At 40.2% G+C, this 6,993-nt stretch overlaps 2 protein-coding genes across 2 annotated transcripts in view; one reads left to right on the top strand and one right to left on the bottom strand.

Moving 5' to 3' along the window:
* The window catches only part of LOC118419959 (nuclear pore glycoprotein p62-like), a 68,492-nt gene that overhangs the window by 22,024 nt on the left and 39,475 nt on the right, over positions 1 to 6,993 (bottom strand). The window lies entirely within an intron of this gene.
* LOC118419981 overlaps positions 3,203 to 6,993 on the top strand; it is a 16,941-nt gene continuing 13,150 nt past the window's right edge. Inside the window, exon 1 of the mRNA XM_035826685.1 lies at positions 3,203 to 3,276. The gene's annotated coding sequence lies outside the window, so the exon portion shown is untranslated. The remainder of the gene's footprint in view (positions 3,277 to 6,993) is intronic.

Raw genomic sequence — 6,993 nt, forward strand, 5'->3', positions numbered from 1 at the left:
TTGATTCCCCATCTACCGCAAACTACACACGGCACATGTATTTGAGTCCTATAATAAAGCAAACACTACACATGTATATTTTCCCGATTCGCACAATTTTTGCATTATGCACATCTCTGTCTGATCTGCCATACCAAATGGGAATCCGTTCTGGAGCCGTTGTCTCCGTAACTCTTGCTGCCTTGATCCCAGACAGTACTACACTACTGTAAGTGTGGAAGGAAAGGGGTGTATATTTATTGTCATGATCAGTAAGGCTTGGTTGTTGATGAAAGGCTTCAGGCACTTTATGATGCCAAAAGTCTGCGAAAGTTAACGTTCCTTTGTGATATGAAGGTTAATAATCATTCCACTGTTGATCACTGTCAAGAACCATACCTAAGTACCTGGTCAAAGTTTGATTCTGCTAATGTGAGATGCAATTTTCATTCATTCTCAGCATTTATCCCTAGTATGGCGTTTCCTTCATTTAGCGCCAGCACTGATGTATATTGCAATTGTCTTATTGATATTGTAGATTGCGAGGTCTTTCACGCATAATGATAGTATAAAATTTGTTGTAAATTTTGTTGTAAATTTTTGGACAACGGCTAATTGCACGAAGCAGGAAAAAGACGAACAAAGAAGTAATTGATGTTTATGTTCCGTTGCGGTACCAAAGAATGGCGCCAGGGGGCATTTGAGATTTTGTCCTCCTGTCCTTCGTTACAAAACAAGACCACAGCACACCCAGGTCAAAAAATACAAAAACGGAACTTCTGCTGCAGTACCAAGATCACACACCAGGGGGCCCAAAATTGACTTTGACCTTTGGCTCCCAAAACCTACCCACATACCAAATATCATCGAAATCCATCCAGAGGTTCTTGCGTTGTGTTGACTAAAACAATCGGGAAGCACAGACAGACAGACAGGCAGACAGATAGAGAGACAGACACATCCAAAACTATATTTCCATTTTTCATGGAGATAAAAATCACCTACATGCTCTCGAGTTGCACAATTACACGCGATTACAGACCCCCGCCGACACATAAACCAACGGAACCGAACATAATCAAACCACGGCTTCTCGAGTTGTGCAGTCAAATTAGTCAAAACAGCTCAACCGCCCATGATAACTCAACAACGTTAACTACAAACGAATGAAACATAACATGACCATTTTTCTTGGTGGAAGTAATGAGCTGCCAACGAGGGTAAAGAAGAGCTAGCAAAAGGTACGTTTTATTATGCTGGATATCGTTTTGTTGTACCTCCTTTACAGACTTTCAGAGCGGTGGTGTTTATTATTTTGGGAGACGCTGATTCGGGGTTTCCAACAAGGTTCACTATGACGGGTTTTCAATAAGGTTCACTATGCCGGGGAAGGGGAGGGACCGTGGGTTAGCTATATAGCCTCAGTATTGACTTATTACCTTCGCTAGAAGGTTATGTTTTACGTAGCGCGCGGGCGTGTGTGTATGAGTGTGTGCGTGTATATGTGTGTGTGTGTGTGTGTGTGTGTGTTTGACCAGCATAACTCCAGAATGCCTGGATAGGTGGTATTGATACTTGGTATGTAGGTAGGTCTTGATGAGACCTCGAAACTATTAGATTTTGGGCTCCCTAGCGGCTGGTCTTGATGAGACCTCGAAACTATTAGATTTTGGGCTCCCTAGCGGCTTGCTATCGTGTTACCATAGTCTCTCTTCTTTATCTTGTCCCTCAGTGCCAGACAATTTCAGGCTACTTTGCTCGTGTGGAATACACTTCAAATGCGCATGCACAGCCTTAAGCATCCGTAATGGCGAAGATGTGAGATAATCGTCACATCGTAAAAAGGAGCGTTTAAACCACACCTCCTTCGACCTTTCATGCAACCGCATAGTGTTCTGTACAACGTCACCTACTACTCTTAATTGAAGTTTGACATACTAACATCCGAGCTAGGGACACGTACCGCGTTTCTATAGTAAGCCATATGCATTATTCAAGAAGGGTACTGCATGTGGACATTTAAAGAGACAAACTTGTTTTTTACTTTTTGTCATGACAAGAAAAGCAGGGACTAGACTCTGAAGGTTTCCATGTGTGTAGGATTGAGGAAACGGGGTTGTAGATATCGACTACTGGGATAAATCGTACATCTAAATAAATTTGTGCATACTACTTCATGCTCACAGTGTACTTCTCTCGTCATGGTATAGGTGTGTCAAAACACAGTCAGATCAGACAGAAAATATTGTCGATTTTTATGTTTCGAAATCATTTGGAGAGGCCATTTTTTTCTATTTGCCACGAATGACTGAAATCAGCTGTTGATACTTTTAAACTAAGGCTAGTCGCCAAGGAAAGCTGAAAGAAGGAAAATAAGCTCAGACTAAAACGAGAGTGGAAAAAAGATTACCCAGGACAAACCACACAGATTGAAACAGAGTTTTGGTATCAATGAACTTTCCATTTTAAAGCAAGTTCATCAAATTTAATTCTTCCTTTTTCTCACTATTTTGTACAGCACCGCTGTTGCGAGTCGCTCAAAGCCGCTATCCCAAATACAGAAAATATAGATACTTCCATACATTTAAAAAAAAATTGAGTCATTTGGAGACTGTTGGACCTTGTATGGATTTTAGATTTTCTCTCGGATACGATTTTTTGAAGATGAAATATGTGTGGTTAATTAATTGACATGTCCTTAGTATAGTTCATTGCCTCTTCGCCTTAATTACATGACGCTACGCGCTTACAGCTGATTGGTTAAAGTTGTATCACATGATCACGTGAAGGATCGCATGATCAGGGTGTGTTTGCAAATTGACATGTGTCTAGAAAAGCGACCTTATTCGGGAAATATCATACAGTTTTTGAAATTTTCTACTTTCACTTGGACACTAAGAAAAGAACATTTATGAAAATGAAAAAAAAAAAACTATACTCAACGCCTCCTGCACAAGTCACCGCTGATTTAGTCTCTTGAAATATGGGGTCTCTTGAAATATGAATTTTCCATAGTCTCTCTTCTTTATCTTAATCTTTTTCCTCACTGGTTTCCAAATTTGACAAAGTTCAGGCTACTCAGTTCGTGGAGAATTCACTTCAAATGCGATTACACAGCCTTAGGCATCTGTTCATGTGAATACGTGAGGTCATCGTCACAGTGACCACTCAAAATGGAGCGCTTAAGTGTCAAAGTGGTCAAACCAGCTCCGCAGCTCATGATAATTCAGCGACTACAAACGAACGAAATGGTGGAAGTAATAAGTTATCCACGAAGGTAAGAAGAGCTAGCAGAAGGTACGTTTTTTAAAAAAATACTCGGCCTTAAATTGGCCGACCTTCCGGATATCCAGATTAGATAATCCGATACTAGTAGAAACGTACACGAGCGACATGATTGACCAACTCGCTCAGTCTCTCTTCTTAATCTTTGCCTCAGTGCCTCCCACTAGACAAATTACAGGCTACTTTGTTCGTGCAGAATACACTTCAAATGCGCATGTACAGGCTTAGGCGTCTTTACAAGTGAACACCTGAATAGCACTGTCACAATGGGATAGAAAAAAGGAGGTTTAAACCGCGCCTTCTTTGACCTTTCGCGTAACCGCATGGTGTACTCGTACAGAACCTTGCGTATCAAACTTTACTGAAGTTTGATACAAGTACCATCCGAAGGAGATATGGAATCGCGCCGCGTTTCTTTCGTGCGGCTCTGTCCAATCATTTTGTTTGTCTTTTGACCAAACATGTACATGTTCGGTCAAACATGTTCAAGGAAGACATATGGATATTGCCAGAAAACTTGTTTTGTCATGACAAGTAAAACAGGGACTAGACTTCAAGTGTGTCACACAGTCAGAAGACAGGAAATATTGTCGATTTTTATGGAGAGGTCACTTTTTTTCTATTTGCTATGAATGGCTTAAATAAGTCGTTGATACTAAGGCTAGTTACCGAGGATAGCTGAAAGAAGAGAAATAAGCTCAGACTTAACCGAGATTGGAAAAAAAGATTACCTAGGATAAAAACCACACATACTGAAACTATAGTTTTGGTATCTATGATTTCATTGTAACATCGAATGCAAGCAAGTTACTAGTTATAAATTTCAATTCTTCATTTTCGCACTGTTTTGCACAGCACCGATGTTGCAAGTCGCTCAAAGCCGCTATCCAAAATACAGAAAAACATTCTACATTCATACATTTTGAAAAATTAGAGTCATTTGGGGATTGGAGGACTTGGAATGGATTTTAGTAGATTTTTTCCCGAATAAGACTTTGTGAAGACGAGATTTCTGTGGGGTTCATTGTCCCTTAGTAAAGTTCATTGCGTCTTTTTCTTAATTACATGACGCTACGCGCCTACACTGATTGGTTAAAGTTGTATCACATGTTCACGTGAAGGATCGCATGATCAACTTGTGTTTGTACATTGACATGTGTTTAAAAAACGGCCTTTTTAGGAAAATATCGTACGTTTTTCGAAATTTTCTATTTTCACATGGACACTAATAAAAAGCAAATTTACCAAAATGGAAAAAAAATACACTCAACGCGTCCTGCCGCTGATTTAGTCTCCTGAGATATTTTCCGTTTTTCTATAGTCTCTCTTCTTTATCTTGTCCCTCAGTGATTCCCAAACTGACAAAGTTCAGGCTTGTTGGTTCGTACAGAATACACTTTAAATGCGCTTGCACAGCTTTAGGCATCTGTTCATGTGAATACGTGAGGTCATCGTCACAGTGGCCACACAAAATGGAGCGCTTAAGTGTCAAAGTGGTCAAACCAGCTCCACCGCTCATGATAATTCAGCGACTACAAACGAACGAAACTGGTGGAAGTAATAAGTTGTCCACGAAGGTAAGAAGACCTGGCAGAAGGTACGTTTTTTTAAAAATACTCGGCCTTAAATTGGCCGACCTTCCCGATATCCAGATTAGATAATCCGATACTAGTTGAAAACTTTAAACAAGCAACATCATTGACCAACTCGTTCAGTCTCTCCTCGGTCTCTTCTGCATCAGTGCCTTCCACTAGACAAATTACAGGCTACTTTGTTCGTGCAGAATACACTTCAATTGCGTCTTTACGAGTGAACACCTGAATAGCACTGTCACAATGGCATAGCAAAAATGAGGGTTTAAACCGCACCTTATTTAACCTTTCATATAACCGTATGGTGTACAGAACCTCACGTATTAAACTTTACTAAAATGTGACACAAGTACCACTCGAAGGACAGAAAATATTGTCGATTTTCATGTTTCGAAACCATTTGGTGAGGCCATTTTTTCTCTTCGCTATGAATGGCTGAAATAAGGCTAGTTGAAAGAAGAAAAATAAGCTTAGACTTACCTTAGAGTGAAAAAAAAAATTACCCAGGATGAAAACCACACAGATTGAAACAATAGTTTTGGTATCAATGATTTCATTGTAACATCGAATGCACGCAAGTTATTGCTAGTTATAAAATTCAATTCTTCATTTTTCTCACGCACTGTTTTGCACAGCACCGCTGTTGCAACTCGCTCAAAGACGCTATCCCAACTACAGAAAATATTCTACTTCCATACATTTAAAATGAGTCATTTGGGGATTGGAGGACTTGGAATGGATTTTAGTAGATTTTCTCACGGAAAAGACATTGTGAAGCCGAGATTTCTGTGGGGTTCATTGTCCCTTAGTAAAGTTCATTACGTCTTTGTCTTAATTACATGACGCTACGCGCATATAGCTGATTGGTTCAAGTTGTATCACATGATCACGTGAAGGATCGCATGATCAGGGTGTGTTTGCAGATTGACATGTGTCTAAAAAAGCGACCTTATCTATTTGGGAAATATCATACAGTTTTTGAAATTTTCTACTTTCACTTGGACACTAAGAAAAGAACATTTATGAAAATGAAAAAAAAAAGTACACTCAACGCCTCCTGCATAAGTTGCCGCTGATTTAGTCTACTGAAACATTGATGGGATTTTCCGTGTTTTCATAGTCTCTCTTCTTTATCTTGTCCCACAGTGGTTCCAAATTGACAAAGTTCAGACTACTTGGCTCGTGCAGAATACACTTCAAATGCGCATTCACATTTAGGCGTCTGTACAGGTGAATACGTGAGGTCATCGGCACAGTGACCACGCAAAATGGAGCGCTTAAGTGTCAAAGTGGTCAAACCAGCTCCACCGCTCATGATAATTCAACGACTACAAACGAACGAAACTGGTGGAAGTAATAAGTTGCCCTTTGTAATAGCCATAGGCTAGTTGGGCAGCCCTGGCTGTGTGTTCGGTGCAGCCAAACCAATAAATAAATAAATAAAAAAATAAGTTGCCCACGAAGGTAAGAAGAGCTAGCAGAAGGTACGTTTTTTTTAAAATACTCGGCCTTAAATTGGCCGACCTTCCCGATATCCAGATTAGATAATCCGATACTAGTTGAAAACTTTAAACAAGCAACATCATTGACCAACTCGTTCAGTCTCTCCTCGGTCTCTTCTGCATCAGTGCCTTCCACTAGACAATTTCAGGCTACTTTGTTCGTGCAGAATACACTTCAATTGCGCATGTACAGGCTTAGGCGTTTTTACGAGTGGACACCTGAATAGCACTGTCACAATGGCAAAAGGGAGAATTTAAACCGCACCTTCTTTGACCTTTCGCGTAACTGCATGGTGTACAGAACATCACGTATTAAACTTTACTAAAATTTGATACAAGTACCATCCGAAGGAGATACAGACTTGCGCCGCCTTTCTTTTTTTTCGTGCGGCTCTATCCAACGATTTTGTTCGTCCTTTAGCTAACCATGTGCATTATTCCCGAACGGCATTGCATGTGAATATTGCCAGAAAACTTGTTTTTGCCATGACAAGAAAAAAAAGCAGGGAGTGGACTATGAAGGTTTCCATGCGTGTAGGATTTTTTAAAGCGAACGGGGTAACGACTACTGGGATAAATCTTAACATGCATTGGCATAATACCGGCCGTAAGACTTATACCGGCCGTTGCACAGC

The sequence above is a fragment of the Branchiostoma floridae genome, chromosome 7, assembly GCF_000003815.2.
Source record: "Branchiostoma floridae strain S238N-H82 chromosome 7, Bfl_VNyyK, whole genome shotgun sequence".
NCBI classification, from domain to species: domain Eukaryota; kingdom Metazoa; phylum Chordata; class Leptocardii; order Amphioxiformes; family Branchiostomatidae; genus Branchiostoma; species Branchiostoma floridae.